Source organism: Pteropus alecto, unplaced genomic scaffold (genome assembly GCF_000325575.1).
Source record: "Pteropus alecto unplaced genomic scaffold, ASM32557v1 scaffold3, whole genome shotgun sequence".
NCBI lineage: Eukaryota > Metazoa > Chordata > Mammalia > Chiroptera > Pteropodidae > Pteropus > Pteropus alecto.
In genome coordinates, this window is record NW_006442484.1 from 36,015,775 (window position 1) to 36,025,236 (window position 9,462).

Genomic DNA, 9,462 nt, shown 5'->3' on the forward strand with positions numbered 1-9,462 from the left:
GCTTAAAACTCTTGAATTCTACTCATCAAAAATTCAAGCAAACAATCTTGACACATGGTAGGTATATAGCAGATCGTCACTGAACTGGATTGCTCTAGAACATGGTAAATTATTTCCCCATAACCTATATATTTTTGTTAAATAGAGCATGTACACATAGAGAATAAAACAATACAATGCCAAAAGGTGGTAAATGATTACTAAATAACCATTTTATTTCTACATAAAAATGTTGAGGATCAAGTTCTAGGAGAAATAAAGAGCCATATAACATAGCTTCTTCAGTCAGAGTCCCAAAGCCTTAGGACATAATTTATTCATTGGAGAAGCTAGTTGGCTAGCTTCATGATGTTTTGCTAACAGACCTGACATAGATATAACTTGTAAAAAAAGTTGAGATTTCCCTAAGCTTATCTTAAAGAGGCACATTTTATCAATTAAGAAAATTTGAAATCTCTTCTGTACATAAAATTTTCTCAAATAAATTATTCATTTATTAATATTCTAGAACATAAATGGTGATTTAAAAATATTACTAGTATGTGGGTTGTCCAGCTACTTAATACCACAAGACTATTCTCTCTAAATAAACATTAGGAGTAACAAAATCATAGAATTCATTAAATAATTTAAGTCAAAGTCATTTAGAGTTTCTCTTTTCTGAGCTACTCAGCTGAGCCCCATTCTTTTATACAAAGAGTGATTAAGTGTTTATAGAATATCCCAACATCTAACTCTAGGTTTATGTTACCATTATTCTTTAACTCAAAGTAATACTTCCTTCTTTTAGTGGTAATTTTTGTATAAGTAGGTTGAGTATCTTTTTTATGTGGCACTTATGTGGTAAAATTGTATTGGCATATTTTCATTTTGATGATGCTGTCAATAATTGATGTATATATTTTGAAAATATAAGTGATATGTCATCAGAAAAGCCAATAATGCCATCTAGTGCATTAGTCAGCAAAACTATCAGAGCTAAAGGTTGCCATATTAATTTCCGGAGGTCATTCAACAAGCCGTGCTTCTTTCATTCAGCATGTTTACATCTTCAGAAGCAATAATGTGGCCTACACTTTACATGAGGCCAGCACATTTCTAAGATGAGGCATAATAGGATTGTCTATTTAATGAGGCATCTTGGATAACATCCCTTTTGGTATATGCATAACATGCATAGTTCTGGATATTTAAGATTCTTTTCCCAGATCACATTAACGCATGTTAATGAAAATCTTTTCTGAGGACTCCTATGATTTGTCCTGCTGTTTTGAACACATGTACATATGTGTATATATGTAATAAGCATACATACATACATACGTGTATATGTGTACATATATTTCAAGAAATGAGTTTTTAGTATAAAGAAAAATATATCCAATAGTCTCTGGGATATATTTACAACACCTGAATTCAGCTCCACAATTTTTTTTGTTATATAATTTCTCTGAAGGAAAAAAATAGCAAATACATTGTTATTAGAAAATTTATTGTAGGTATGACTGTCTTCTAGTAGCTTGATATTCAAAAGATAGTTGAATGGCTAACGTACAGATTTCATATTTATTGCTTTTTGCAAAGTTCAAACAACTCAGTTTCAATCTCTACAGCCCTGCTGGAATTAAGAGAGTATGTCAAATTTATTTTACTTTAAGTCTAAAAACATAGTATTAATTTAATATGTCTTTCTTGGTAATAGCAACACCTCTTACTTGCTGGTCTAACACAAGGTCTTGAGACATTTTTATGATAATGATTTTCTTTTCAATTTAATCCGAAGTCACAGCCCTGGAAGAAGAGTGGCCTTAGTGCTTTAGGATCTACCCCAAACCACAGAAGGGGTTAACACTAGAGCCAATATAGGACTCAGGTACTCTTACTTACACTGAGCATTCATTACCAAAGTCTTTGGTGTTTGTTAGTACTCTTCAGTTCTAAGCACTGTCATTTTCTTAAGTTCCCTTCAGAAAAGGCTGGGAACTATAGTGTGAAAAGGCTGCATCTGTTCAATAGTGCTGGCACCTTCTCTCGTCAGGTTCATGTGAATATTTATCTGTGACTAATAGAGACCTCTTTTCTAGACTCCAATTTGACACATCGCAGTTTGAAAAGGCAGTGATATTGACATCCCAGTTACCACCTCTGGAATTGCTTCTCAAGAGGGAAATAAAAGTGTCTGCTGCTCTGTTAGACACACCTGTGTGAAAAAAGCTATCAAAATAAGCAAAGGCCTTATTTGCTACTTCTTTCAGACTTATGTAATATTTCAATCTTATTTCTCACTATTACCCTGATAAAGCAAAATAGAAGCACTCTCACTCAAATGCGTCATGTGCTTCAGTGTTTCCAAACCTTGCTCAAGGTTTCCTCTGTCTGGGATGCTCTTGTCAATATGTTACTGTTTCTTCGAGGCCCAAATCAAATGTCACTCTATCCACGATGCCTTTTTTGAGCTCCGCCCCGCCACAGAATATGCTATTTTTGTCTTCTGGACCTCCACAGAACTTTATCATATGTTATGGAATTGACTTTTAAACTTTGTGCAACCCATTGCTCTTGTCTTAATGTAGATATCTAGAAATGTTTTATTTTTTTCCTATCTCCTTTGCATTATAGTTACTATTATTAAATATTATCAACTCTTTGAAACTGTAAGTTATATCATCCTCACAACTGATAACTTTTATTTAACTTTTCCTGGGAGTAGTACATCGTACTAAGCACTTCTTATTATCTCATTTTATCCTTATAGCAGATTTGTTAGTGGTTTTATTATTCTTTTTCTTAAAAAGGAAGAAATCAAAATGCAAAACATTTAAGTTTCTTTCCCCCAAATGCTCAATAATCCAATGGCACAGTAACAATCCAGAACACAGTCTCTGAACTACTATGCCATGTGTCTCTATCTTGAAAAGAATAGAAATTAAAGTTCCTACAGTATTTGATTCATTCCACAGAAACAAGTTTTTTAAAAAAGCTAAATACCATATGATTTCACTGAAATGCAGAATCTAAGGAATATAAAGAAAAAATGAATCGAAAACAGACCCACAAATGTAGAGGACAATCTGGTGACAACCAGAGTGGAGGAGGGTGGGTAGACTGGGAGAAAGCGATGAAAGTTTAAAGAAATACAAATTAGTAGTTGATAGAGGGTCATGGGAACGGGGAGCACGGCACAGGGAATGCAGACTGCAGCAAGATGATGGCTATGTGTAGAGCCAGAGGGAAGACAGAGTGATCAGAGAGATAATTTTATAAACTAAATAAATATCTAACCAATGTATTGTATACTGGAAACTAATTTAATGTTTTTTTTTAAGTGGAAGAAAAATAAACAAACACTTCAAAAAAATCATTCCTATTTATTTAAGTAAATTTTCAGGACCTTGTCATGTGATCAGCAGAAAACTTTTCCCTGTAGCTAATATAAAGCAGGTTTTCAACTGTGTTATGATCATCAGGCACTAGTTAAATTGCAGATTCCTGGGCAGCTTCCTACACCTACAAAATCAATTGTCCATGGGAATGTGGATTTACAAGCTCCCCAGATGAAGTTTATACACTTTACATTTTGTGAAGCTCTGTCTAAAACAAAATTCAGGGTGTTTTCTTCCTTATCTATTATAATGGGAGTTGACCTTTATCTGATTATAGGCCAGCATTTATGCTTTTACTCTTTCTGTTTTCCGTCTATTAAGTTGCTGCTCTGATACAGAAGGTTGCACCTTACAGGTTATATCATTCAGTTATACAGGGATTACAATGTTATTTATCATTGCAAGCAGGCTGGCCCCGGATTCTGTGTTCAGAGTTATACATTGGTAGGTCTAGCTAAAGCAGAAGCTTAGAGGCCACCACAGCTGCCATGCTTATTGCCTCTCCTGTAATCTTTTTTTTTTTTTTATCAAGTTTATTGGGGTAACATTGGTTAATACAATTATATAATTTTCAAGTGTACATTATAATTTGGTATCTATATATTCTATTGTGTGTTTATCACCCAAAGTCCAATTTCCTTCAGCTATCATATATTTGATCCCCTTTACCCACTTCACCCTCCCCCAGCTCCCTTATATTTGACCCCCTTTACTCTGTCTATCTCTTCCCTCCTCCCCCACTCCCTATCCTCTGGAAAACACTAGTCCATTGTCCATGTCCCTGAGTCTCTGTTTGTCCTGTTCATTTGTTGCTTTTAGGTTTATATCCCACGTATAAGTGACATCATGTGATTTTCAACTTTTTCAGTCTGGCTTATTTCGCTTAGCATGATTATCTCAAGGTCCATCTATATTGTCGCAAATGGCAGTATTTCATATCTTCCCTATGGCTGAGTAATATTCCATTGTATATATGTACCATAGCTTCTTTAGCCAATCATCTATCGTAGGACACTTCAGTTGCTTCCATGTCCTGGCCAATGTGAATAGTGCTGCTATGAACATCGGTGTGCAAATATCTTTTTGGATATGGGTTTTCAAGTCTTTGGGTTAAATACCCAGTAGAGGGATTGCTAGATCACATGGTAGATCAATTCTTAGTTTTTTGAGGAACCTCCGTACTGTTTTCCATAGTGGCTATACCAATTCGCAGTCCCACCAGCAGTATATGAGGATTCCTATTTCTCTGCATCCTCTCCAACATTTGTTTTTACTTGTCTTGTTGATTAAAGCTATTCTAACAGGTCTGATATAGTATCTCATTGTGGTTTTGATTTGCATTTCCCTAATAGCTAGCAACGTTGAGCATCTTTTCATATACTTGTTGGCCATTTGTATGTCTTCTAGGGAGAAGTGTCTGTTAAGGTCCCCTCCTGTAATCTTAGGAGAGAGAATAGGCTTGAAGAAAACAACAGAAGCTTCAAATATTTACCTTCTGACCTTTTCTGTTTAGAGAAGACAATTCCACTATTTTTTCTCCAATTACTTGTTTTTGTTAACCTACAACTTCTTAATCAAGAGCCCCGCCCCCACCCTTTTACTTTTCATTCATTCAACAAACAACAAGCACTAATATATGCAAGGCACTGAAATAAGAATGAAGAATTGAAGCGAATAAAGTATAATGTCTGCCTGGGAAGAGATGTAGCAGCCAAGCATAAGAACAATTATTTTATGGCGTGTTAGAAGACAAGAGAAGGAAACCTACATGGTAGGTGAAGTCAAAAAGGTCTTGTAAAAGAAGAGCACTCCAAGTAGCAGAAAAAGCACATGCAAAGAATGGGATAGTGTGCTTAGTTTAGGGAAACTGCAAGTAGAGGTTAGGGCCAACCCTTCCTGAAGCAATTTAAAACATATTCTCCTTTTTATTTCCAATTAAAATAGAAAACTCTTTTTAACTCTCTTGCATAATAGCTCTTCTTATAAGTCCTTTTAGATTTCTCTTTTTTCTTATTTTCAATGTCTCTTTTGCAAATTGCTACCTTTCTCTCAAACTAGTTAGCTCAAGACTAGATATATTTTATAATGTGTTTTATAAAGTTAACAAGATATAAGAGGACATCTTGCACACATTATTCTCTTACCTTATAAATTAATTGTTTTGCACTCTATTGCTGAATATTGTAACTATTCATTCAAAGCAGAAATCAAGAAAGTTGAAGCCTGTTGGAAAGTAAAAAAAAAAAAAAAAGATCATTCAGGGTTATATCAAGACACTGACAGATTTAGATAATTTCTAAGACCATTGCTAACTCTCTAGTTCTGTGATTCTCGACTCTATTTTAGGATCTATTTAGGATCAAAGACAATATAATCAGTTCCATTAATCTGTGAGAACCAAAAACATGGAGAGTGTAGATAACAAAATCCCCAGATAATCTTAAAATCAATTTTAATCTACTTCTTACTCAACCTTTACCAAAACCTTCGAGAAGAAAAATTGACAAATTTTGTTGCATCTTTTTTCTCCTTTTACTACTATAAGATAGATATATTAATGTAAAGTGAAATGCCAAGAAAATGATGATAGAGATGTTAGCTGCAGCAAAAGAAATAGGTGCTCTACATACTGGGCCCTGATAATACATAATCAATTGTAAATTCCTTTCATGCACATTATTAGAGGACCTACTATATGTTAAGACAGTGATTCATGATATTGATGTGCATCAAAATTACCCAGAGAGCTAGTGAAAAATGTAAATGACCAATCCCCAGGAGGTCCCACATAGTAAATTTTGGGGAGGAGCTTGGACATCTATGAATTTAACAGGTTCTGCAGGTAATTATGTTGTAAGTAAAAATTTAACCGCCACTCTTTTAGGCTACCATAATGATCAGTAACAGCAGATTTCATAAATTTTAGCTAATTAACATATGTACAGGATTTAAAACAGAATTTTAATAATCTAATTTTATAGACTCCATTACCAGACTAAACTAATGAATTGCTTAAGTTTTGTTTGTTTAATCAATTTTTATTTAATTATTTATTTCCATAATGATACTTAACTTCCTCATTTTGTTCTATAGAGATCTATTATGACTTTGGAAAACTGTATAATGTAGAAACCTAGTACTTATTTTTTCTTTCTCTCTAGGTCTATAGTCTATTTTTTCTAAATACGTCTGCCTTCATTCAAGAAGCCAAAGGGAATAGGTACAGGCTTTTCAGATGTTTCCTGTGCTATAAAAAGAAAACATAGTGTTATGCCTTCCTTGGGGATCATAATGGATTTTCAAATGGCGTCCAGACATTGATCAGCTGTCTCAAAGATTTCAGCAGGGTCAGAAACCTGAGTGAAAAGAATCATCAGTATTGATAAGTCCCTTATGTTCAGCAAGAGAATGATTGTGGTTTTCAGTTTGTATATTCCCATGATGTGTATTGAACATCTGAGCACTTAAGTGAATCAAATTATACACGCTCAACATGCTTGCCACCAGGCATTGTAATCCTTTACGGTGAAAAGATTAAAACAAAATCTCAGAGCAACCTAAATAAACAACTGCCAATTTTCTTAAGAATGGCAAAAGTGCATCTCATGGTGATACACTTGAGTCTGGTTTTCAATAACCAGTCTATCTTTTCGGGGATATTAATGACATGTTTTTACTAATATGAAAGTCTAGAATTGAGAATAAAAATAATTTATTTTAAAAAAGAAGCATGGTAACATGAAAAAAGAATATGTTGAATAGAACTGCATGACTTTTGCCTTTCATGTTTATCAATATTGACAAAACAGCTCCCCAGAATTTGGTTTGGATTGCATTGAATCTGTAGGTCAAGTTGGTAAAAACTGACATCTTAACTCATCTTCAAACCATGAACACAAAATATCTATCCATTTGTTTACATTATCCTTAATTACTTTTAGCAGTTTTGCAGTTTTCCGCAATCTTTATATAAATAGTATTAGATTTATGTCTAAGTGTTTAGTTTTTTGATACTGTTGCAAATGATACTTTAAAAGTTTTTAATTTCAGTTCTTAATTGATGGTAACTAGGAAAGCAACTGACTTTTGTATATAGACTTTGTATCCTGCTACCTACCGTAATCGCTTATTAGCTCTAGTAGGTTATTTTGAAGATTTTGACTTTTTCTACATCAACAAACATCATATCTGCAAATAAAAACAGTTTTATTTCCTTCTGTCCATTCTACATACCTTTTGTTTCTTTTTCTTGTCTTGTCGCAATGAGGACTTCCAGTTTAATGTCAAATAAAAGTGGTGAGAGAGGACATCTATGTCCATGTACTTTTAATATTATGTGTGACTGTTTCAATTTTGATATATAATTTTGTTATAATTGCTATGTATATCATATTCTATTAACAATAACTAAACAAAATTTTATTTTACTATTTCATTTGGGTTTTAGAAAAATTCTGTTTTGTTCTAGTAATTACCTTTATATTAATACCTGTTACAGTGCTCTTAATTTTGTTTATTCTTTAAAAAAAATCTTTTACTATCTAGTCTGTCAATTTTAAATGGTACTCATTAACACTCACATATACAACAGTCAGTTACATTTTTCAAATTTTGCACTTCTTCCTCCCTTTTCTCATTTTTAATGGAAATCTTTCTACATAGAGCATTAATGTTTAAACACTATTTTCTCACCCATTACCCTACTCTTGTGTTAGTCTTTGATTTACAATGAAATATATTAAATAATCATCAGCAATTCATTTACCAAGATTTCCTAGGTATGTCTTGGTGACACAAACTCATCTTGTAGTAGATTCCACATGAATGACACACCAATATAGTCCCTGGGTACAGATGGAACTGTTTTTTATATTAAAAAACTTTAGTTAACTTTTCTTTCATTGAATGTTTTAAAAATGCGGCTCCACTGTTGCTTTGTGATGTATGTTGCTCTTTGAGAGGCTGATACTAGACTAATATTCTTCTCATTATAGGTAATTTGATTATTTTGTTTAGAGGATCTAGTGACCTTTTTTTTCATAAAATAGAATCATTTTACTGACATATTTCTGAGTCATTTGTTTTTGAATCACTTTATCAGGTGCAAAGTAGGCCTTCCCAAATGTAAATTTAAGTTATTTCCAGATAGTTTTCTTGGCTTATAGGTCTAAATATTTATTTCTGTTTCTTTTGTTTTTCTTTTCCAGTACCATTATATAAAGAGAAGAATTTTTGCTTGCCTGTCTTGTATTTCATACACTTTCTCCTTAAAGTTTTCATTCTTTTTGTTGTTGTTGTTGTTTTAAATCTCAAGTGTACTCTCTTGGTTAATTTCTTGTGTTTTCTCAAAGTCCCTTATTAAATTTTTATTACAACATATACTCCCGTAGGCACCTTTAAATTTCTTACTCATTTCCTGGCTGATTTTATTTATTTTTTTCTTCATTTTTTTAATGAGTTTGATTGACTTTCATTAAATTTTTTCTGTTCCTTCCTTTTTTGTCATTAGTTTTTAAATTTTCTGATTCGATGCACTTTTTAAATTATAGCTAAATACTTGCTTAAGACTATTTGATACAATTTAGAATGTTCATCAAACTGTTCTGCTTCCTTAAGATTATTTATCACAGAAAATATTTTAATTTGAGTTTGCTGTTTACTTTTTGCAGTACTTTGTGTTGAATTAGGTTGATTTTTTTTTAATCTTTTGTTGATAATTTTCCTGGCTCAAGAGTGCCATCTTCATTTTTAAAATGATAAAATGCATTTAAACAATTGATTATGTTGGTAATGGTAGTGATGGTGGCAGGAAGTGGGGAGAAGTAATATGTCATGTTTGTCTTTTGTTTCTGTGAGATCTTTAACTTTTAATTCTTCCTCCTCCTTCTTTTCACTGCCACTTATTCCCTATTTAGCAGATTCTTCCCCCAGAGAAGCAATGCTTCCCAAAGGCTAATATCTCCAGTTCTACTTATTTTCAAGACCAATTCTTATAGCTGATGCTGGAAACTACCAATTCTTTGATTTGTGTAGAGCGTGTTTGTATTTATTGTTGCAATTTCTCTTTCTGGAAATATAT